The sequence below is a fragment of the Vulpes vulpes genome, unplaced genomic scaffold (assembly GCF_048418805.1).
Source record: "Vulpes vulpes isolate BD-2025 unplaced genomic scaffold, VulVul3 u000000730, whole genome shotgun sequence".
Classification (NCBI taxonomy): Eukaryota; Metazoa; Chordata; class Mammalia; order Carnivora; family Canidae; genus Vulpes; species Vulpes vulpes.
The window spans coordinates 48,600-70,782 of record NW_027325763.1 but is presented as its reverse complement, the minus strand read 5'-3'; the positions used below and the strand labels follow the sequence as shown (position 1 = coordinate 70,782).

Below are 22,183 nucleotides of genomic sequence, written 5' to 3'. Positions count from 1 at the left end.
AGACAGACAGACACACACACACACACACACAGACGGAGGGACACGGGCACTCGGAGCTGGGCCACAAGGCCTGTGGGGGCGAGGCAGCCACCCCGCCGGAGGGGCGCAGGCCCTGGAGCTGCCTTAGGAGCCCTGGCAGCCGCGGGCCCTGCAGCCACGGTGTCAGGGATGCCGTTCTGCCCCCATTCCTGCCCATCAGCCGAACCGCCGCGGGACCGTGTGCCTGTGTTGCGTGCGCGGCGCCCACGCCCAGGCGCGGAGCGAGTCTCTCTTGTGTCTCTTGCTGTGTTGCGCGCGGCCCTTTTCGGCATGGGTGCCGGCCGCCCCCGCGTCGCTGTGGCCTTGGCTGTTGCGGGGCCGCGGAGCGCGCAGCCCGGTGCCAACGGGGCCTGAGGCCCCGGGCGGTCGGGCCATCTGGTGTCCCGGGCCCGCGGAGCGTGGACGTCGTGGCTGAGGGCCGAAGGGACGGTGGTCCGCGGGGGAGGCAGGGCATGTCCTTCGGAGAGAAGGTGCAGGCGGGCCCGGGCCGAAGGTGGGGGGGGTTGCGGGTGGCTGGGTGGCTTGGAGGCTGGGGGCGGTGCCAGGGAATTGCTAGGGGCTGGGGGCGGGCCTGGGGGCGGAGATTGGGGCGGGGCGAGGAGGGCCCGCAGGCGGGCCCGGCCCCGGCCCCGGCCCCGGCCCCCAAAGCCCCGCCCCGGCCCCGGCCCCCAAAGCCCCGCCCCGGCCCCCCGGAGGGGCTCGCAGGCCTGCGGAGACGGGATCCAGCCCCCGCCCGGCTCCCCCCAGCGACCGCCCCCTCCCCGCCCCGGCCCCGAGGTTCCTGCTGTCGCCCCGTCCCCTCCGTCGGCCGCCTTCGGGCCCCCGCGGCGCCCTGGGACGCGCGGCCGGCTAGGACGTGGGTGGGTGTGCTTGAAGGGCGGGCTGCGAGGGTGAAGGGCTTGAGAGGAAGAGGAGGTGGTGCATGTGTGTGGCCTCCTGCCCGTGCAGCCGGCGCCCTCGGTGCTCCGCGGCGCCCTGCGGTGCTTCCGGCGGGGCGGGGGCCATGCCACGGGTCGCCCGGAGGGGGGCGCCGCCGCCGCCGCCGCCGCCGCCGCCGCCGCGTTGGTCGAGGGGGCGTTGGCGGCCAAGGGACAGACAGGAAGGCAGGCAAAAGGCCGAGGAAAAAAAGCCTACAGCACCCGGTATTCCCAGGCGGTCTCCCATCCAAGTACTAACCAGGCCCGACCCTGCTTAGCTTCCGAGATCAGACGAGATCGGGCGCGTTCAGGGTGGTATGGCCGTAGACGTCCGCGGCTGCCGCTGGGCGCCCCAAGAGCCTGCTCTGCGCCTCTCCGGGCCAGGCGCCCGCCGCTCCTCAGCCCTCCGCCCGCCCGATCGCGCCAGCCCGCCTGCATGCTCGCCTGCCGGCCCGACTGATTGATTGACTGACCGCCTCCCGCGCCGCGCCCGGGGTGGCGGAGGGCGCCTGCCCCGGGCCGGGCGGGGGGGGTGGGGCCAAGACGCCTCCCGCACCCCGGAGCGGAGGCTGTCGCCGGAGCCCGGGCGCGCTCCCGTCCCCGGCCTGGCGGGCGCGTCGCCGCCGCTCGGCTCCCCGGATGGCACGCCGCCCCACCTCGGACCGCTCACTGGCTGGGGGGGTGCCGCGGGCCGGCGCCGGCCGGCTCCGGACGACCCCTGGCCTCTCCTGTTCTTCAGCCGGCCTGGCTCAAAGCCAAGCCGGGGCCGCCCGCGCCGCCGGACCCCATCCTCGGACAGGCAGGGACACAGACACAGGTGCCCACGACAGACAGACAGACACACACACACACACACACACAGACGGAGGGACACGGGCACTCGGAGCTGGGCCACAAGGCCTGTGGGGGCGAGGCAGCCACCCCGCCGGAGGGGCGCAGGCCCTGGAGCTGCCTTAGGAGCCCTGGCAGCCGCGGGCCCTGCAGCCACGGTGTCAGGGATGCCGTTCTGCCCCCATTCCTGCCCATCAGCCGAACCGCCGCGGGACCGTGTGCCTGTGTTGCGTGCGCGGCGCCCACGCCCAGGCGCGGAGCGAGTCTCTCTTGTGTTTGCTGTGTTGCGCGCGGCCCTTTTCGGCATGGGTGCCGGCCGCCCCCGCGTCGCTGTGGCCTTGGCTGTTGCGGGGCCGCGGAGCGCGCAGCCCGGTGCCAACGGGGCCTGAGGCCCCGGGCGGTCGGGCCATCTGGTGTCCTGTCCCGGGCCCGCGGAGCGTGGACGTCGTGGCTGAGGGCCGAAGGGACGGTGGTCCGCGGGGGAGGCAGGGCATGTCCTTCGGAGAGAAGGTGCAGGCGGGCCCGGGCCGAAGGTGGGGGGGGTTGCGGGTGGCTGGGTGGCTTGGAGGCTGGGGGCGGTGCCAGGGAATTGCTAGGGGCTGGGGGCGGGCCTGGGGGCGGAGATTGGGGCGGGGCGAGGAGGGCCCCGGCCCCGGCCCCGGCCCCCAAAGCCCCGCCCCGGCCCCGGCCCCCAAAGCCCCGCCCCGGCCCCCCGGAGGGGCTCGCAGGCCTGCGGAGACGGGATCCAGCCCCCGCCCGGCTCCCCCCAGCGACCGCCCCCTCCCCGCCCCGGCCCCGAGGTTCCTGCTGTCGCCCCGTCCCCTCCGTCGGCCGCCTTCGGGCCCCCGCGGCGCCCTGGGACGCGCGGCCGGCTAGGACGTGGGTGGGTGTGCTTGAAGGGCGGGCTGCGAGGGTGAAGGGCTTGAGAGGAAGAGGAGGTGGTGCATGTGTGTGGCCTCCTGCCCGTGCAGCCGGCGCCCTCGGTGCTCCGCGGCGCCCTGCGGTGCTTCCGGCGGGGCGGGGGCCATGCCACGGGTCGCCCGGAGGGGGCGCCGCCGCCGCCGCCGCCGCCGCCGCCGCCGCCGCCGCCGCCGCCGCGTTGGTCGAGGGGGCGTTGGCGGCCAAGGGACAGACAGGAAGGCAGGCAAAAGGCCGAGGAAAAAAAGCCTACAGCACCCGGTATTCCCAGGCGGTCTCCCATCCAAGTACTAACCAGGCCCGACCCTGCTTAGCTTCCGAGATCAGACGAGATCGGGCGCGTTCAGGGTGGTATGGCCGTAGACGTCCGCGGCTGCCGCTGGGCGCCCCAAGAGCCTGCTCTGCGCCTCTCCGGGCCAGGCGCCCGCCGCTCCTCAGCCCTCCGCCCGCCCGATCGCGCCAGCCCGCCTGCATGCTCGCCTGCCGGCCCGACTGATTGATTGACTGACCGCCTCCCGCGCCGCGCCCGGGGTGGCGGAGGGCGCCTGCCCCGGGCCGGGCGGGGGGGGTGGGGGCCAAGACGCCTCCCGCACCCCGGAGCGGAGGCTGTCGCCGGAGCCCGGGCGCGCTCCCGTCCCCGGCCTGGCGGGCGCGTCGCCGCCGCTCGGCTCCCCGGATGGCACGCCGCCCCACCTCGGACCGCTCACTGGCTGGGGGGGTGCCGCGGGCCGGCGCCGGCCGGCTCCGGACGACCCCTGGCCTCTCCTGTTCTTCAGCCGGCCTGGCTCAAAGCCAAGCCGGGGCCGCCCGCGCCGCCGGACCCCATCCTCGGACAGGCAGGGACACAGACACAGGTGCCCACGACAGACAGACAGACACACACACACACACACACAGACGGAGGGACACGGGCACTCGGAGCTGGGCCACAAGGCCTGTGGGGGCGAGGCAGCCACCCCGCCGGAGGGGCGCAGGCCCTGGAGCTGCCTTAGGAGCCCTGGCAGCCGCGGGCCCTGCAGCCACGGTGTCAGGGATGCCGTTCTGCCCCCATTCCTGCCCATCAGCCGAACCGCCGCGGGACCGTGTGCCTGTGTTGCGTGCGCGGCGCCCACGCCCAGGCGCGGAGCGAGTCTCTCTTGTGTCTCTTGCTGTGTTGCGCGCGGCCCTTTTCGGCATGGGTGCCGGCCGCCCCCGCGTCGCTGTGGCCTTGGCTGTTGCGGGGCCGCGGAGCGCGCAGCCCGGTGCCAACGGGGCCTGAGGCCCCGGGCGGTCGGGCCATCTGGTGTCCCGGGCCCGCGGAGCGTGGACGTCGTGGCTGAGGGCCGAAGGGACGGTGGTCCGCGGGGGAGGCAGGGCATGTCCTTCGGAGAGAAGGTGCAGGCGGGCCCGGGCCGAAGGTGGGGGGGGTTGCGGGTGGCTGGGTGGCTTGGAGGCTGGGGGCGGTGCCAGGGAATTGCTAGGGGCTGGGGGCGGGCCTGGGGGCGGAGATTGGGGCGGGGCGAGGAGGGCCCGCAGGCGGGCCCGGCCCCGGCCCCGGCCCCGGCCCCCAAAGCCCCGCCCCGGCCCCGGCCCCCAAAGCCCCGCCCCGGCCCCCCGGAGGGGCTCGCAGGCCTGCGGAGACGGGATCCAGCCCCCGCCCGGCTCCCCCCAGCGACCGCCCCCTCCCCGCCCCGGCCCCGAGGTTCCTGCTGTCGCCCCGTCCCCTCCGTCGGCCGCCTTCGGGCCCCCGCGGCGCCCTGGGACGCGCGGCCGGCTAGGACGTGGGTGGGTGTGCTTGAAGGGCGGGCTGCGAGGGTGAAGGGCTTGAGAGGAAGAGGAGGTGGTGCATGTGTGTGGCCTCCTGCCCGTGCAGCCGGCGCCCTCGGTGCTCCGCGGCGCCCTGCGGTGCTTCCGGCGGGGCGGGGGCCATGCCACGGGTCGCCCGGAGGGGGGCGCCGCCGCCGCCGCCGCCGCCGCCGCCGCGTTGGTCGAGGGGGCGTTGGCGGCCAAGGGACAGACAGGAAGGCAGGCAAAAGGCCGAGGAAAAAAAGCCTACAGCACCCGGTATTCCCAGGCGGTCTCCCATCCAAGTACTAACCAGGCCCGACCCTGCTTAGCTTCCGAGATCAGACGAGATCGGGCGCGTTCAGGGTGGTATGGCCGTAGACGTCCGCGGCTGCCGCTGGGCGCCCCAAGAGCCTGCTCTGCGCCTCTCCGGGCCAGGCGCCCGCCGCTCCTCAGCCCTCCGCCCGCCCGATCGCGCCAGCCCGCCTGCATGCTCGCCTGCCGGCCCGACTGATTGATTGACTGACCGCCTCCCGCGCCGCGCCCGGGGTGGCGGAGGGCGCCTGCCCCGGGCCGGGCGGGGGGGGTGGGGGCCAAGACGCCTCCCGCACCCCGGAGCGGAGGCTGTCGCCGGAGCCCGGGCGCGCTCCCGTCCCCGGCCTGGCGGGCGCGTCGCCGCCGCTCGGCTCCCCGGATGGCACGCCGCCCCACCTCGGACCGCTCACTGGCTGGGGGGGTGCCGCGGGCCGGCGCCGGCCGGCTCCGGACGACCCCTGGCCTCTCCTGTTCTTCAGCCGGCCTGGCTCAAAGCCAAGCCGGGGCCGCCCGCGCCGCCGGACCCCATCCTCGGACAGGCAGGGACACAGACACAGGTGCCCACGACAGACAGACAGACAGACACACACACACACACACACACAGACGGAGGGACACGGGCACTCGGAGCTGGGCCACAAGGCCTGTGGGGGCGAGGCAGCCACCCCGCCGGAGGGGCGCAGGCCCTGGAGCTGCCTTAGGAGCCCTGGCAGCCGCGGGCCCTGCAGCCACGGTGTCAGGGATGCCGTTCTGCCCCCATTCCTGCCCATCAGCCGAACCGCCGCGGGACCGTGTGCCTGTGTTGCGTGCGCGGCGCCCACGCCCAGGCGCGGAGCGAGTCTCTCTTGTGTCTCTTGCTGTGTTGCGCGCGGCCCTTTTCGGCATGGGTGCCGGCCGCCCCCGCGTCGCTGTGGCCTTGGCTGTTGCGGGGCCGCGGAGCGCGCAGCCCGGTGCCAACGGGGCCTGAGGCCCCGGGCGGTCGGGCCATCTGGTGTCCCGGGCCCGCGGAGCGTGGACGTCGTGGCTGAGGGCCGAAGGGACGGTGGTCCGCGGGGGAGGCAGGGCATGTCCTTCGGAGAGAAGGTGCAGGCGGGCCCGGGCCGAAGGTGGGGGGGGTTGCGGGTGGCTGGGTGGCTTGGAGGCTGGGGGCGGTGCCAGGGAATTGCTAGGGGCTGGGGGCGGGCCTGGGGGCGGAGATTGGGGCGGGGCGAGGAGGGCCCCGGCCCCGGCCCCCAAAGCCCCGCCCCGGCCCCGGCCCCCAAAGCCCCGCCCCGGCCCCCCGGAGGGGCTCGCAGGCCTGCGGAGACGGGATCCAGCCCCCGCCCGGCTCCCCCCAGCGACCGCCCCCTCCCCGCCCCGGCCCCGAGGTTCCTGCTGTCGCCCCGTCCCCTCCGTCGGCCGCCTTCGGGCCCCCGCGGCGCCCTGGGACGCGCGGCCGGCTAGGACGTGGGTGGGTGTGCTTGAAGGGCGGGCTGCGAGGGTGAAGGGCTTGAGAGGAAGAGGAGGTGGTGCATGTGTGTGGCCTCCTGCCCGTGCAGCCGGCGCCCTCGGTGCTCCGCGGCGCCCTGCGGTGCTTCCGGCGGGGCGGGGGCCATGCCACGGGTCGCCCGGAGGGGGGCGCCGCCGCCGCCGCCGCCGCCGCCGCCGCCGCCGCCGCCGCCGCGTTGGTCGAGGGGGCGTTGGCGGCCAAGGGACAGACAGGAAGGCAGGCAAAAGGCCGAGGAAAAAAAGCCTACAGCACCCGGTATTCCCAGGCGGTCTCCCATCCAAGTACTAACCAGGCCCGACCCTGCTTAGCTTCCGAGATCAGACGAGATCGGGCGCGTTCAGGGTGGTATGGCCGTAGACGTCCGCGGCTGCCGCTGGGCGCCCCAAGAGCCTGCTCTGCGCCTCTCCGGGCCAGGCGCCCGCCGCTCCTCAGCCCTCCGCCCGCCCGATCGCGCCAGCCCGCCTGCATGCTCGCCTGCCGGCCCGACTGATTGATTGACTGACCGCCTCCCGCGCCGCGCCCGGGGTGGCGGAGGGCGCCTGCCCCGGGCCGGGCGGGGGGGGTGGGGGCCAAGACGCCTCCCGCACCCCGGAGCGGAGGCTGTCGCCGGAGCCCGGGCGCGCTCCCGTCCCCGGCCTGGCGGGCGCGTCGCCGCCGCTCGGCTCCCCGGATGGCACGCCGCCCCACCTCGGACCGCTCACTGGCTGGGGGGGTGCCGCGGGCCGGCGCCGGCCGGCTCCGGACGACCCCTGGCCTCTCCTGTTCTTCAGCCGGCCTGGCTCAAAGCCAAGCCGGGGCCGCCCGCGCCGCCGGACCCCATCCTCGGACAGGCAGGGACACAGACACAGGTGCCCACGACAGACAGACAGACACACACACACACACACACACACACAGACGGAGGGACACGGGCACTCGGAGCTGGGCCACAAGGCCTGTGGGGGCGAGGCAGCCACCCCGCCGGAGGGGCGCAGGCCCTGGAGCTGCCTTAGGAGCCCTGGCAGCCGCGGGCCCTGCAGCCACGGTGTCAGGGATGCCGTTCTGCCCCCATTCCTGCCCATCAGCCGAACCGCCGCGGGACCGTGTGCCTGTGTTGCGTGCGCGGCGCCCACGCCCAGGCGCGGAGCGAGTCTCTCTTGTGTCTCTTGCTGTGTTGCGCGCGGCCCTTTTCGGCATGGGTGCCGGCCGCCCCCGCGTCGCTGTGGCCTTGGCTGTTGCGGGGCCGCGGAGCGCGCAGCCCGGTGCCAACGGGGCCTGAGGCCCCGGGCGGTCGGGCCATCTGGTGTCCCGGGCCCGCGGAGCGTGGACGTCGTGGCTGAGGGCCGAAGGGACGGTGGTCCGCGGGGGAGGCAGGGCATGTCCTTCGGAGAGAAGGTGCAGGCGGGCCCGGGCCGAAGGTGGGGGGGGTTGCGGGTGGCTGGGTGGCTTGGAGGCTGGGGGCGGTGCCAGGGAATTGCTAGGGGCTGGGGGCGGGCCTGGGGGCGGAGATTGGGGCGGGGCGAGGAGGGCCCCGGCCCCGGCCCCGGCCCCCAAAGCCCCGCCCCGGCCCCGGCCCCCAAAGCCCCGCCCCGGCCCCCCGGAGGGGCTCGCAGGCCTGCGGAGACGGGATCCAGCCCCCGCCCGGCTCCCCCCAGCGACCGCCCCCTCCCCGCCCCGGCCCCGAGGTTCCTGCTGTCGCCCCGTCCCCTCCGTCGGCCGCCTTCGGGCCCCCGCGGCGCCCTGGGACGCGCGGCCGGCTAGGACGTGGGTGGGTGTGCTTGAAGGGCGGGCTGCGAGGGTGAAGGGCTTGAGAGGAAGAGGAGGTGGTGCATGTGTGTGGCCTCCTGCCCGTGCAGCCGGCGCCCTCGGTGCTCCGCGGCGCCCTGCGGTGCTTCCGGCGGGGCGGGGGCCATGCCACGGGTCGCCCGGAGGGGGGCGCCGCCGCCGCCGCCGCCGCCGCCGCCGCCGCCGCCGCCGCCGCTTGGTCGAGGGGGCGTTGGCGGCCAAGGGACAGACAGGAAGGCAGGCAAAAGGCCGAGGAAAAAAAGCCTACAGCACCCGGTATTCCCAGGCGGTCTCCCATCCAAGTACTAACCAGGCCCGACCCTGCTTAGCTTCCGAGATCAGACGAGATCGGGCGCGTTCAGGGTGGTATGGCCGTAGACGTCCGCGGCTGCCGCTGGGCGCCCCAAGAGCCTGCTCTGCGCCTCTCCGGGCCAGGCGCCCGCCGCTCCTCAGCCCTCCGCCCGCCCGATCGCGCCAGCCCGCCTGCATGCTCGCCTGCCGGCCCGACTGATTGATTGACTGACCGCCTCCCGCGCCGCGCCCGGGGTGGCGGAGGGCGCCTGCCCCGGGCCGGGCGGGGGGGGTGGGGGCCAAGACGCCTCCCGCACCCCGGAGCGGAGGCTGTCGCCGGAGCCCGGGCGCGCTCCCGTCCCCGGCCTGGCGGGCGCGTCGCCGCCGCTCGGCTCCCCGGATGGCACGCCGCCCCACCTCGGACCGCTCACTGGCTGGGGGGGTGCCGCGGGCCGGCGCCGGCCGGCTCCGGACGACCCCTGGCCTCTCCTGTTCTTCAGCCGGCCTGGCTCAAAGCCAAGCCGGGGCCGCCCGCGCCGCCGGACCCCATCCTCGGACAGGCAGGGACACAGACACAGGTGCCCACGACAGACAGACAGACACACACACACACACACACACAGACGGAGGGACACGGGCACTCGGAGCTGGGCCACAAGGCCTGTGGGGGCGAGGCAGCCACCCCGCCGGAGGGGCGCAGGCCCTGGAGCTGCCTTAGGAGCCCTGGCAGCCGCGGGCCCTGCAGCCACGGTGTCAGGGATGCCGTTCTGCCCCCATTCCTGCCCATCAGCCGAACCGCCGCGGGACCGTGTGCCTGTGTTGCGTGCGCGGCGCCCACGCCCAGGCGCGGAGCGAGTCTCTCTTGTGTCTCTTGCTGTGTTGCGCGCGGCCCTTTTCGGCATGGGTGCCGGCCGCCCCCGCGTCGCTGTGGCCTTGGCTGTTGCGGGGCCGCGGAGCGCGCAGCCCGGTGCCAACGGGGCCTGAGGCCCCGGGCGGTCGGGCCATCTGGTGTCCCGGGCCCGCGGAGCGTGGACGTCGTGGCTGAGGGCCGAAGGGACGGTGGTCCGCGGGGGAGGCAGGGCATGTCCTTCGGAGAGAAGGTGCAGGCGGGCCCGGGCCGAAGGTGGGGGGGGTTGCGGGTGGCTGGGTGGCTTGGAGGCTGGGGGCGGTGCCAGGGAATTGCTAGGGGCTGGGGGCGGGCCTGGGGGCGGAGATTGGGGCGGGGCGAGGAGGGCCCCGGCCCCGGCCCCGGCCCCCAAAGCCCCGCCCCGGCCCCGGCCCCCAAAGCCCCGCCCCGGCCCCCCGGAGGGGCTCGCAGGCCTGCGGAGACGGGATCCAGCCCCCGCCCGGCTCCCCCCAGCGACCGCCCCCTCCCCGCCCCGGCCCCGAGGTTCCTGCTGTCGCCCCGTCCCCTCCGTCGGCCGCCTTCGGGCCCCCGCGGCGCCCTGGGACGCGCGGCCGGCTAGGACGTGGGTGGGTGTGCTTGAAGGGCGGGCTGCGAGGGTGAAGGGCTTGAGAGGAAGAGGAGGTGGTGCATGTGTGTGGCCTCCTGCCCGTGCAGCCGGCGCCCTCGGTGCTCCGCGGCGCCCTGCGGTGCTTCCGGCGGGGCGGGGGCCATGCCACGGGTCGCCCGGAGGGGGGCGCCGCCGCCGCCGCCGCCGCCGCCGCCGCCGCCGCCGCCGCCGCCGCGTTGGTCGAGGGGGCGTTGGCGGCCAAGGGACAGACAGGAAGGCAGGCAAAAGGCCGAGGAAAAAAAGCCTACAGCACCCGGTATTCCCAGGCGGTCTCCCATCCAAGTACTAACCAGGCCCGACCCTGCTTAGCTTCCGAGATCAGACGAGATCGGGCGCGTTCAGGGTGGTATGGCCGTAGACGTCCGCGGCTGCCGCTGGGCGCCCCAAGAGCCTGCTCTGCGCCTCTCCGGGCCAGGCGCCCGCCGCTCCTCAGCCCTCCGCCCGCCCGATCGCGCCAGCCCGCCTGCATGCTCGCCTGCCGGCCCGACTGATTGATTGACTGACCGCCTCCCGCGCCGCGCCCGGGGTGGCGGAGGGCGCCTGCCCCGGGCCGGGCGGGGGGGGTGGGGGCCAAGACGCCTCCCGCACCCCGGAGCGGAGGCTGTCGCCGGAGCCCGGGCGCGCTCCCGTCCCCGGCCTGGCGGGCGCGTCGCCGCCGCTCGGCTCCCCGGATGGCACGCCGCCCCACCTCGGACCGCTCACTGGCTGGGGGGGTGCCGCGGGCCGGCGCCGGCCGGCTCCGGACGACCCCTGGCCTCTCCTGTTCTTCAGCCGGCCTGGCTCAAAGCCAAGCCGGGGCCGCCCGCGCCGCCGGACCCCATCCTCGGACAGGCAGGGACACAGACACAGGTGCCCACGACAGACAGACAGACACACACACACACACACACAGACGGAGGGACACGGGCACTCGGAGCTGGGCCACAAGGCCTGTGGGGGCGAGGCAGCCACCCCGCCGGAGGGGCGCAGGCCCTGGAGCTGCCTTAGGAGCCCTGGCAGCCGCGGGCCCTGCAGCCACGGTGTCAGGGATGCCGTTCTGCCCCCATTCCTGCCCATCAGCCGAACCGCCGCGGGACCGTGTGCCTGTGTTGCGTGCGCGGCGCCCACGCCCAGGCGCGGAGCGAGTCTCTCTTGTGTCTCTTGCTGTGTTGCGCGCGGCCCTTTTCGGCATGGGTGCCGGCCGCCCCCGCGTCGCTGTGGCCTTGGCTGTTGCGGGGCCGCGGAGCGCGCAGCCCGGTGCCAACGGGGCCTGAGGCCCCGGGCGGTCGGGCCATCTGGTGTCCCGGGCCCGCGGAGCGTGGACGTCGTGGCTGAGGGCCGAAGGGACGGTGGTCCGCGGGGGAGGCAGGGCATGTCCTTCGGAGAGAAGGTGCAGGCGGGCCCGGGCCGAAGGTGGGGGGGGTTGCGGGTGGCTGGGTGGCTTGGAGGCTGGGGGCGGTGCCAGGGAATTGCTAGGGGCTGGGGGCGGGCCTGGGGGCGGAGATTGGGGCGGGGCGAGGAGGGCCCGCAGGCGGGCCCGGCCCCGGCCCCGGCCCCGGCCCCGGCCCCCAAAGCCCCGCCCCGGCCCCCCGGAGGGGCTCGCAGGCCTGCGGAGACGGGATCCAGCCCCCGCCCGGCTCCCCCCAGCGACCGCCCCCTCCCCGCCCCGGCCCCGAGGTTCCTGCTGTCGCCCCGTCCCCTCCGTCGGCCGCCTTCGGGCCCCCGAGGCGCCCTGGGACGCGCGGCCGGCTAGGACGTGGGTGGGTGTGCTTGAAGGGCGGGCTGCGAGGGTGAAGGGCTTGAGAGGAAGAGGAGGTGGTGCATGTGTGTGGCCTCCTGCCCGTGCAGCGGGCGCCCTCGGTGCTCCGCGGCGCCCTGCGGTGCTTCCGGCGGGGCGGGGGCCATGCCACGGGTCGCCCGGAGGGGGGCGCCGTCGCCGCCGCCGCCGCCGCCGCCTCCGCGTTGGTCGAGGGGCGCGTTGGCGGCCAAGGGACAGACAGGAAGGCAGGCAAAAGGCCGAGGAAAAAAAGCCTACAGCACCCGGTATTCCCAGGCGGTCTCCCATCCAAGTACTAACCAGGCCCGACCCTGCTTAGCTTCCGAGATCAGACGAGATCGGGCGCGTTCAGGGTGGTATGGCCGTAGACGTCCGCGGCTGCCGCTGGGCGCCCCAAGAGCCTGCTCTGCGCCTCTCCGGGCCAGGCGCCCGCCGCTCCTCAGCCCTCCGCCCGCCCGATCGCGCCAGCCCGCCTGCATGCTCGCCTGCCGGCCCGACTGATTGATTGACTGACCGCCTCCCGCGCCACGCCCGGGGTGGCGGAGGGCGCCTGCCCCGGGCCGGGCGGGGGGGGTGGGGGCCAAGACGCCTCCCGCACCCCGGAGCGGAGGCTGTCGCCGGAGCCCGGGCGCGCTCCCGTCCCCGGCCTGGCGGGCGCGTCGCCGCCGCTCGGCTCCCCGGATGGCACGCCGCCCCACCTCGGACCGCTCACTGGCTGGGGGGGTGCCGCGGGCCGGCGCCGGCCGGCTCCGGACGACCCCTGGCCTCTCCTGTTCTTCAGCCGGCCTGGCTCAAAGCCAAGCCGGGGCCGCCCGCGCCGCCGGACCCCATCCTCGGACAGGCAGGGACACAGACACAGGTGCCCACGACAGACAGACAGACACACACACACACACACACAGACGGAGGGACACGGGCACTCGGAGCTGGGCCACAAGGCCTGTGGGGGCGAGGCAGCCACCCCGCCGGAGGGGCGCAGGCCCTGGAGCTGCCTTAGGAGCCCTGGCAGCCGCGGGCCCTGCAGCCACGGTGTCAGGGATGCCGTTCTGCCCCCATTCCTGCCCATCAGCCGAACCGCCGCGGGACCGTGTGCCTGTGTTGCGTGCGCGGCGCCCACGCCCAGGCGCGGAGCGAGTCTCTCTTGTGTCTCTTGCTGTGTTTGCGCGCGGCCCTTTTCGGCATGGGTGCCGGCCGCCCCCGCGTCGCTGTGGCCTTGGCTGTTGCGGGGCCGCGGAGCGCGCAGCCCGGTGCCAACGGGGCCTGAGGCCCCGGGCGGTCGGGCCATCTGGTGTCCCGGGCCCGCGGAGCGTGGACGTCGTGGCTGAGGGCCGAAGGGACGGTGGTCCGCGGGGGAGGCAGGGCATGTCCTTCGGAGAGAAGGTGCAGGCGGGCCCGGGCCGAAGGTGGGGGGGGTTGCGGGTGGCTGGGTGGCTTGGAGGCTGGGGGCGGTGCCAGGGAATTGCTAGGGGCTGGGGGCGGGCCTGGGGGCGGAGATTGGGGCGGGGCGAGGAGGGCCCCGGCCCCGGCCCCGGCCCCCAAAGCCCCGCCCCGGCCCCGGCCCCCAAAGCCCCGCCCCGGCCCCCCGGAGGGGCTCGCAGGCCTGCGGAGACGGGATCCAGCCCCCGCCCGGCTCCCCCCAGCGACCGCCCCCTCCCCGCCCCGGCCCCGAGGTTCCTGCTGTCGCCCCGTCCCCTCCGTCGGCCGCCTTCGGGCCCCCGCGGCGCCCTGGGACGCGCGGCCGGCTAGGACGTGGGTGGGTGTGCTTGAAGGGCGGGCTGCGAGGGTGAAGGGCTTGAGAGGAAGAGGAGGTGGTGCATGTGTGTGGCCTCCTGCCCGTGCAGCCGGCGCCCTCGGTGCTCCGCGGCGCCCTGCGGTGCTTCCGGCGGGGCGGGGGCCATGCCACGGGTCGCCCGGAGGGGGCGCCGCCGCCGCCGCCGCCGCCGCCGCCGCCGCCGCCGCCGCCGCCGCCGCGTTGGTCGAGGGGGCGTTGGCGGCCAAGGGACAGACAGGAAGGCAGGCAAAAGGCCGAGGAAAAAAAGCCTACAGCACCCGGTATTCCCAGGCGGTCTCCCATCCAAGTACTAACCAGGCCCGACCCTGCTTAGCTTCCGAGATCAGACGAGATCGGGCGCGTTCAGGGTGGTATGGCCGTAGACGTCCGCGGCTGCCGCTGGGCGCCCCAAGAGCCTGCTCTGCGCCTCTCCGGGCCAGGCGCCCGCCGCTCCTCAGCCCTCCGCCCGCCCGATCGCGCCAGCCCGCCTGCATGCTCGCCTGCCGGCCCGACTGATTGATTGACTGACCGCCTCCCGCGCCGCGCCCGGGGTGGCGGAGGGCGCCTGCCCCGGGCCGGGCGGGGGGGGTGGGGGCCAAGACGCCTCCCGCACCCCGGAGCGGAGGCTGTCGCCGGAGCCCGGGCGCGCTCCCGTCCCCGGCCTGGCGGGCGCGTCGCCGCCGCTCGGCTCCCCGGATGGCACGCCGCCCCACCTCGGACCGCTCACTGGCTGGGGGGGTGCCGCGGGCCGGCGCCGGCCGGCTCCGGACGACCCCTGGCCTCTCCTGTTCTTCAGCCGGCCTGGCTCAAAGCCAAGCCGGGGCCGCCCGCGCCGCCGGACCCCATCCTCGGACAGGCAGGGACACAGACACAGGTGCCCACGACAGACAGACAGACACACACACACACACACACAGACGGAGGGACACGGGCACTCGGAGCTGGGCCACAAGGCCTGTGGGGGCGAGGCAGCCACCCCGCCGGAGGGGCGCAGGCCCTGGAGCTGCCTTAGGAGCCCTGGCAGCCGCGGGCCCTGCAGCCACGGTGTCAGGGATGCCGTTCTGCCCCCATTCCTGCCCATCAGCCGAACCGCCGCGGGACCGTGTGCCTGTGTTGCGTGCGCGGCGCCCACGCCCAGGCGCGGAGCGAGTCTCTCTTGTGTCTCTTGCTGTGTTGCGCGCGGCCCTTTTCGGCATGGGTGCCGGCCGCCCCCGCGTCGCTGTGGCCTTGGCTGTTGCGGGGCCGCGGAGCGCGCAGCCCGGTGCCAACGGGGCCTGAGGCCCCGGGCGGTCGGGCCATCTGGTGTCCCGGGCCCGCGGAGCGTGGACGTCGTGGCTGAGGGCCGAAGGGACGGTGGTCCGCGGGGGAGGCAGGGCATGTCCTTCGGAGAGAAGGTGCAGGCGGGCCCGGGCCGAAGGTGGGGGGGGTTGCGGGTGGCTGGGTGGCTTGGAGGCTGGGGGCGGTGCCAGGGAATTGCTAGGGGCTGGGGGCGGGCCTGGGGGCGGAGATTGGGGCGGGGCGAGGAGGGCCCCGGCCCCCAAAGCCCCGCCCCGGCCCCGGCCCCCAAAGCCCCGCCCCGGCCCCCCGGAGGGGCTCGCAGGCCTGCGGAGACGGGATCCAGCCCCCGCCCGGCTCCCCCCAGCGACCGCCCCCTCCCCGCCCCGGCCCCGAGGTTCCTGCTGTCGCCCCGTCCCCTCCGTCGGCCGCCTTCGGGCCCCCGCGGCGCCCTGGGACGCGCGGCCGGCTAGGACGTGGGTGGGTGTGCTTGAAGGGCGGGCTGCGAGGGTGAAGGGCTTGAGAGGAAGAGGAGGTGGTGCATGTGTGTGGCCTCCTGCCCGTGCAGCCGGCGCCCTCGGTGCTCCGCGGCGCCCTGCGGTGCTTCCGGCGGGGCGGGGGCCATGCCACGGGTCGCCCGGAGGGGGGCGCCGCCGCCGCCGCCGCCGCCGCCGCCGCGTTGGTCGAGGGGGCGTTGGCGGCCAAGGGACAGACAGGAAGGCAGGCAAAAGGCCGAGGAAAAAAAGCCTACAGCACCCGGTATTCCCAGGCGGTCTCCCATCCAAGTACTAACCAGGCCCGACCCTGCTTAGCTTCCGAGATCAGACGAGATCGGGCGCGTTCAGGGTGGTATGGCCGTAGACGTCCGCGGCTGCCGCTGGGCGCCCCAAGAGCCTGCTCTGCGCCTCTCCGGGCCAGGCGCCCGCCGCTCCTCAGCCCTCCGCCCGCCCGATCGCGCCAGCCCGCCTGCATGCTCGCCTGCCGGCCCGACTGATTGATTGACTGACCGCCTCCCGCGCCACGCCCGGGGTGGCGGAGGGCGCCTGCCCCGGGCCGGGCGGGGGGGGTGGGGGCCAAGACGCCTCCCGCACCCCGGAGCGGAGGCTGTCGCCGGAGCCCGGGCGCGCTCCCGTCCCCGGCCTGGCGGGCGCGTCGCCGCCGCTCGGCTCCCCGGATGGCACGCCGCCCCACCTCGGACCGCTCACTGGCTGGGGGGGTGCCGCGGGCCGGCGCCGGCCGGCTCCGGACGACCCCTGGCCTCTCCTGTTCTTCAGCCGGCCTGGCTCAAAGCCAAGCCGGGGCCGCCCGCGCCGCCGGACCCCATCCTCGGACAGGCAGGGACACAGACACAGGTGCCCACGACAGACAGACAGACACACACACACACACACACAGACGGAGGGACACGGGCACTCGGAGCTGGGCCACAAGGCCTGTGGGGGCGAGGCAGCCACCCCGCCGGAGGGGCGCAGGCCCTGGAGCTGCCTTAGGAGCCCTGGCAGCCGCGGGCCCTGCAGCCACGGTGTCAGGGATGCCGTTCTGCCCCCATTCCTGCCCATCAGCCGAACCGCCGCGGGACCGTGTGCCTGTGTTGCGTGCGCGGCGCCCACGCCCAGGCGCGGAGCGAGTCTCTCTTGTGTCTCTTGCTGTGTTGCGCGCGGCCCTTTTCGGCATGGGTGCCGGCCGCCCCCGCGTCGCTGTGGCCTTGGCTGTTGCGGGGCCGCGGAGCGCGCAGCCCGGTGCCAACGGGGCCTGAGGCCCCGGGCGGTCGGGCCATCTGGTGTCCCGGGCCCGCGGAGCGTGGACGTCGTGGCTGAGGGCCGAAGGGACGGTGGTCCGCGGGGGAGGCAGGGCATGTCCTTCGGAGAGAAGGTGCAGGCGGGCCCGGGCCGAAGGTGGGGGGGGTTGCGGGTGGCTGGGTGGCTTGGAGGCTGGGGGCGGTGCCAGGGAATTGCTAGGGGCTGGGGGCGGGCCTGGGGGCGGAGATTGGGGCGGGGCGAGGAGGGCCCCGGCCCCGGCCCCGGCCCCCAAAGCCCCGCCCCGGCCCCGGCCCCCAAAGCCCCGCCCCGGCCCCCCGGAGGGGCTCGCAGGCCTGCGGAGACGGGATCCAGCCCCCGCCCGGCTCCCCCCAGCGACCGCCCCCTCCCCGCCCCGGCCCCGAGGTTCCTGCTGTCGCCCCGTCCCCTCCGTCGGCCGCCTTCGGGCCCCCGCGGCGCCCTGGGACGCGCGGCCGGCTAGGACGTGGGTGGGTGTGCTTGAAGGGCGGGCTGCGAGGGTGAAGGGCTTGAGAGGAAGAGGAGGTGGTGCATGTGTGTGGCCTCCTGCCCGTGCAGCCGGCGCCCTCGGTGCTCCGCGGCGCCCTGCGGTGCTTCCGGCGGGGCGGGGGCCATGCCACGGGTCGCCCGGAGGGGGGCGCCGCCGCCGCCGCCGCCGCCGCCGCCGCCGCCGCCGCCGCCGCCGCGTTGGTCGAGGGGGCGTTGGCGGCCAAGGGACAGACAGGAAGGCAGGCAAAAGGCCGAGGAAAAAAAGCCTACAGCACCCGGTATTCCCAGGCGGTCTCCCATCCAAGTACTAACCAGGCCCGACCCTGCTTAGCTTCCGAGATCAGACGAGATCGGGCGCGTTCAGGGTGGTATGGCCGTAGACGTCCGCGGCTGCCGCTGGGCGCCCCAAGAGCCTGCTCTGCGCCTCTCCGGGCCAGGCGCCCGCCGCTCCTCAGCCCTCCGCCCGCCCGATCGCGCCAGCCCGCCTGCATGCTCGCCTGCCGGCCCGACTGATTGATTGACTGACCGCCTCCCGCGCCACGCCCGGGGTGGCGGAGGGCGCCTGCCCCGGGCCGGGCGGGGGGGGTGGGGGCCAAGACGCCTCCCGCACCCCGGAGCGGAGGCTGTCGCCGGAGCCCGGGCGCGCTCCCGTCCCCGGCCTGGCGGGCGCGTCGCCGCCGCTCGGCTCCCCGGATGGCACGCCGCCCCACCTCGGACCGCTCACTGGCTGGGGGGGTGCCGCGGGCCGGCGCCGGCCGGCTCCGGACGACCCCTGGCCTCTCCTGTTCTTCAGCCGGCCTGGCTCAAAGCCAAGCCGGGGCCGCCCGCGCCGCCGGACCCCATCCTCGGACAGGCAGGGACACAGACACAGGTGCCCACGACAGACAGACAGACACACACACACACACACACAGACGGAGGGACACGGGCACTCGGAGCTGGGCCACAAGGCCTGTGGGGGCGAGGCAGCCACCCCGCCGGAGGGGCGCAGGCCCTGGAGCTGCCTTAGGAGCCCTGGCAGCCGCGGGCCCTGCAGCCACGGTGTCAGGGATGCCGTTCTGCCCCCATTCCTGCCCATCAGCCGAACCGCCGCGGGACCGTGTGCCTGTGTTGCGTGCGCGGCGCCCACGCCCAGGCGCGGAGCGAGTCTCTCTTGTGTCTCTTGCTGTGTTGCGCGCGGCCCTTTTCGGCATGGGTGCCGGCCGCCCCCGCGTCGCTGTGGCCTTGGCTGTTGCGGGGCCGCGGAGCGCGCAGCCCGGTGCCAACGGGGCCTGAGGCCCCGGGCGGTCGGGCCATCTGGTGTCCCGGGCCCGCGGAGCGTGGACGTCGTGGCTGAGGGCCGAAGGGACGGTGGTCCGCGGGGGAGGCAGGGCATGTCCTTCGGAGAGAAGGTGCAGGCGGGCCCGGGCCGAAGGTGGGGGGGGTTGCGGGTGGCTGGGTGGCTTGGAGGCTGGGGGCGGTGCCAGGGAATTGCTAGGGGCTGGGGGCGGGCCTGGGGGCGGAGATTGGGGCGGGGCGAGGAGGGCCCGCAGGCGGGCCCGGCCCCGGCCCCGGCCCCGGCCCCGGCCCCCAAAGCCCCGCCCCGGCCCCGGCCCCCAAAGCCCCGCCCCGGCCCCCCGGAGAGGGGCTCGCAGGCCTGCGGAGACGGGATCCAGCCCCCGCCCGGCTCCCCCCAGCGACCGCCCCCTCCCCGCCCCGGCCCCGAGGTTCCTGCTGTCGCCCCGTCCCCTCCGTCGGCCGCCTTCGGGCCCCCGCGGCGCCCTGGGACGCGCGGCCGGCTAGGACGTGGGTGGGTGTGCTTGAAGGGCGGGCTGCGAGGGTGAAGGGCTTGAGAGGAAGAGGAGGTGGTGCATGTGTGTGGCCTCCTGCCCGTGCAGCCGGCGCCCTCGGTGCTCCGCGGCGCCCTGCGGTGCTTCCGGCGGGGCGGGGGCCATGCCACGGGTCGCCCGGAGGGGGGCGCCGCCGCCGCCGCCGCCGCCGCCGCCGCCGCCGCCGCCGCCGCCGCGTTGGTCGAGGGGGCGTTGGCGGCCAAGGGACAGACAGGAAGGCAGGCAAAAGGCCGAGGAAAAAAAGCCTACAGCACCCGGTATTCCCAGGCGGTCTCCCATCCAAGTACTAACCAGGCCCGACCCTGCTTAGCTTCCGAGATCAGACGAGATCGGGCGCGTTCAGGGTGGTATGGCCGTAGACGTCCGCGGCTGCCGCTGGGCGCCCCAAGAGCCTGCTCTGCGCCTCTCCGGGCCAGGCGCCCGCCGCTCCTCAGCCCTCCGCCCGCCCGATCGCGCCAGCCCGCCTGCATGCTCGCCTGCCGGCCCGACTGATTGATTGACTGACCGCCTCCCGCGCCGCGCCCGGGGTGGCGGAGGGCGCCTGCCCCGGGCCGGGCGGGGGGGGTGGGGGCCAAGACGCCTCCCGCACCCCGGAGCGGAGGCTGTCGCCGGAGCCCGGGCGCGCTCCCGTCCCCGGCCTGGCGGGCGCGTCGCCGCCGCTCGGCTCCCCGGATGGCACGCCGCCCCACCTCGGACCGCTCACTGGCTGGGGGGGTGCCGCGGGCCGGCGCCGGCCGGCTCCGGACGACCCCTGGCCTCTCCTGTTCTTCAGCCGGCCTGGCTCAAAGCCAAGCCGGGGCCGCCCGCGCCGCCGGACCCCATCCTCGGACAGGCAGGGACACAGACACAGGTGCCCACGACAGACAGACAGACACACACACACACACACACAGACGGAGGGACACGGGCACTCGGAGCTGGGCCACAAGGCCTGTGGGGGCGAGGCAGCCACCCCGCCGGAGGGGCGCAGGCCCTGGAGCTGCCTTAGGAGCCCTGGCAGCCGCGGGCCCTGCAGCCACGGTGTCAGGGATGCCGTTCTGCCCCCATTCCTGCCCATCAGCCGAACCGCCGCGGGACCGTGTGCCTGTGTTGCGTGCGCGGCGCCCACGCCCAGGCGCGGAGCGAGTCTCTCTTGTGTCTCTTGCTGTGTTGCGCGCGGCCCTTTTCGGCATGGGTGCCGGCCGCCCCCGCGTCGCTGTGGCCTTGGCTGTTGCGGGGCCGCGGAGCGCGCAGCCCGGTGCCAACGGGGCCTGAGGCCCCGGGCGGTCGGGCCATCTGGTGTCCCGGGCCCGCGGAGCGTGGACGTCGTGGCTGAGGGCCGAAGGGACGGTGGTCCGCGGGGGAGGCAGGGCATGTCCTTCGGAGAGAAGGTGCAGGCGGGCCCGGGCCGAAGGTGGGGGGGGTTGCGGGTGGCTGGGTGGCTTGGAGGCTGGGGGCGGTGCCAGGGAATTGCTAGGGGCTGGGGGCGGGCCTGGGGGCGGAGATTGGGGCGGGGCGAGGAGGGCCCCGGCCCCGGCCCCGGCCCCCAAAGCCCCGCCCCGGCCCCGGCCCCCAAAGCCCCGCCCCGGCCCCCCGGAGGGGCTCGCAGGCCTGCGGAGACGGGATCCAGCCCCCGCCCGGCTCCCCCCAGCGACCGCCCCCTCCCCGCCCCGGCCCCGAGGTTCCTGCTGTCGCCCCGTCCCCTCCGTCGGCCGCCTTCGGGCCCCCGCGGCGCCCTGGGACGCGCGGCCGGCTAGGACGTGGGTGGGTGTGCTTGAAGGGCGGGCTGCGAGGGTGAAGGGCTTGAGAGGAAGAGGAGGTGGTGCATGTGTGTGGCCTCCTGCCCGTGCAGCCGGCGCCCTCGGTGCTCCGCGGCGCCCTGCGGTGCTTCCGGCGGGGCGGGGGCCATGCCACGGGTCGCCCGGAGGGGGGCGCCGCCGCCGCCGCCGCCGCCGCCGCCGCCGCCGCCGCCGCCGCGTTGGTCGAGGGGGCGTTGGCGGCCAAGGGACAGACAGGAAGGCAGGCAAAAGGCCGAGGAAAAAAAGCCTACAGCACCCGGTATTCCCAGGCGGTCTCCCATCCAAGTACTAACCAGGCCCGACCCTGCTTAGCTTCCGAGATCAGACGAGATCGGGCGCGTTCAGGGTGGTATGGCCGTAGACGTCCGCGGCTGCCGCTGGGCGCCCCAAGAGCCTGCTCTGCGCCTCTCCGGGCCAGGCGCCCGCCGCTCCTCAGCCCTCCGCCCGCCCGATCGCGCCAGCCCGCCTGCATGCTCGCCTGCCGGCCCGACTGATTGATTGACTGACCGCCTCCCGCGCCGCGCCCGGGGTGGCGGAGGGCGCCTGCCCCGGGCCGGGCGGGGGGGGTGGGGGCCAAGACGCCTCCCGCACCCCGGAGCGGAGGCTGTCGCCGGAGCCCGGGCGCGCTCCCGTCCCCGGCCTGGCGGGCGCGTCGCCGCCGCTCGGCTCCCCGGATGGCACGCCGCCCCACCTCGGACCGCTCACTGGCTGGGGGGGTGCCGCGGGCCGGCGCCGGCCGGCTCCGGACGACCCCTGGCCTCTCCTGTTCTTCAGCCGGCCTGGCTCAAAGCCAAGCCGGGGCCGCCCGCGCCGCCGGACCCCATCCTCGGACAGGCAGGGACACAGACACAGGTGCCCACGACAGACAGACAGACACACACACACACACACACAGACGGAGGGACACGGGCACTCGGAGCTGGGCCACAAGGCCTGTGGGGGCGAGGCAGCCACCCCGCCGGAGGGGCGCAGGCCCTGGAGCTGCCTTAGGAGCCCTGGCAGCCGCGGGCCCTGCAGCCACGGTGTCAGGGATGCCGTTCTGCCCCCATTCCTGCCCATCAGCCGAACCGCCGCGGGACCGTGTGCCTGTGTTGCGTGCGCGGCGCCCACGCCCAGGCGCGGAGCGAGTCTCTCTTGTGTCTCTTGCTGTGTTGCGCGCGGCCCTTTTCGGCATGGGTGCCGGCCGCCCCCGCGTCGCTGTGGCCTTGGCTGTTGCGGGGCCGCGGAGCGCGCAGCCCGGTGCCAACGGGGCCTGAGGCCCCGGGCGGTCGGGCCATCTGGTGTCCCGGGCCCGCGGAGCGTGGACGTCGTGGCTGAGGGCCGAAGGGACGGTGGTCCGCGGGGGAGGCAGGGCATGTCCTTCGGAGAGAAGGTGCAGGCGGGCCCGGGCCGAAGGTGGGGGGGGCGGGTGGCTGGGTGGCTTGGAGGCTGGGGGCGGTGCCAGGGAATTGCTAGGGGCTGGGGGCGGGCCTGGGGGCGGAGATTGGGGCGGGGCGAGGAGGGCCCCGGCCCCGGCCCCGGCCCCCAAAGCCCCGCCCCGGCCCCGGCCCCCAAAGCCCCGCCCCGGCCCCCCGGAGGGGCTCGCAGGCCTGCGGAGACGGGATCCAGCCCCCGCCCGGCTCCCCCCAGCGACCGCCCCCTCCCCGCCCCGGCCCCGAGGTTCCTGCT

General features: G+C 76.1%; 12 non-coding genes across 12 annotated transcripts; all 12 read right to left on the bottom strand.

Annotated features, from left to right (window-relative positions):
• Window positions 1-1,166: 1,166 nt before the first annotated feature.
• LOC140597229 (5S ribosomal RNA) lies at window positions 1,167-1,285 on the bottom strand. The gene has a single exon (XR_011999094.1). It is a non-coding gene; the product is annotated as a 5S ribosomal RNA (ribosomal RNA).
• Window positions 1,286-2,951: 1,666 nt separating this feature from the next.
• LOC140597228 (5S ribosomal RNA) lies at window positions 2,952-3,070 on the bottom strand. Its single transcript, XR_011999093.1, has one exon. It is a non-coding gene; the product is annotated as a 5S ribosomal RNA (ribosomal RNA).
• Window positions 3,071-4,733: 1,663 nt separating this feature from the next.
• LOC140597227 (5S ribosomal RNA) lies at window positions 4,734-4,852 on the bottom strand. Its single transcript, XR_011999092.1, has one exon. It is a non-coding gene; the product is annotated as a 5S ribosomal RNA (ribosomal RNA).
• A 1,661-nt stretch (window positions 4,853-6,513) lies between these two features.
• LOC140597225 (5S ribosomal RNA) lies at window positions 6,514-6,632 on the bottom strand. Its single transcript, XR_011999090.1, has one exon. It is a non-coding gene; the product is annotated as a 5S ribosomal RNA (ribosomal RNA).
• A 1,666-nt stretch (window positions 6,633-8,298) lies between these two features.
• LOC140597224 (5S ribosomal RNA) lies at window positions 8,299-8,417 on the bottom strand. The gene has a single exon (XR_011999089.1). It is a non-coding gene; the product is annotated as a 5S ribosomal RNA (ribosomal RNA).
• Window positions 8,418-10,083: 1,666 nt separating this feature from the next.
• Window positions 10,084-10,202, bottom strand: LOC140597223 (5S ribosomal RNA). Its single transcript, XR_011999088.1, has one exon. It is a non-coding gene; the product is annotated as a 5S ribosomal RNA (ribosomal RNA).
• Window positions 10,203-11,849: 1,647 nt separating this feature from the next.
• On the bottom strand, window positions 11,850-11,968 carry LOC140597222 (5S ribosomal RNA). Its single transcript, XR_011999087.1, has one exon. It is a non-coding gene; the product is annotated as a 5S ribosomal RNA (ribosomal RNA).
• Window positions 11,969-13,635: 1,667 nt separating this feature from the next.
• On the bottom strand, window positions 13,636-13,754 carry LOC140597221 (5S ribosomal RNA). Its single transcript, XR_011999086.1, has one exon. It is a non-coding gene; the product is annotated as a 5S ribosomal RNA (ribosomal RNA).
• A 1,634-nt stretch (window positions 13,755-15,388) lies between these two features.
• On the bottom strand, window positions 15,389-15,507 carry LOC140597220 (5S ribosomal RNA). Its single transcript, XR_011999085.1, has one exon. It is a non-coding gene; the product is annotated as a 5S ribosomal RNA (ribosomal RNA).
• Window positions 15,508-17,171: 1,664 nt separating this feature from the next.
• On the bottom strand, window positions 17,172-17,290 carry LOC140597219 (5S ribosomal RNA). Its single transcript, XR_011999084.1, has one exon. It is a non-coding gene; the product is annotated as a 5S ribosomal RNA (ribosomal RNA).
• A 1,689-nt stretch (window positions 17,291-18,979) lies between these two features.
• Window positions 18,980-19,098, bottom strand: LOC140597218 (5S ribosomal RNA). Its single transcript, XR_011999083.1, has one exon. It is a non-coding gene; the product is annotated as a 5S ribosomal RNA (ribosomal RNA).
• Window positions 19,099-20,759: 1,661 nt separating this feature from the next.
• LOC140597217 (5S ribosomal RNA) lies at window positions 20,760-20,878 on the bottom strand. Its single transcript, XR_011999082.1, has one exon. It is a non-coding gene; the product is annotated as a 5S ribosomal RNA (ribosomal RNA).
• Window positions 20,879-22,183: the final 1,305 nt, after the last annotated feature.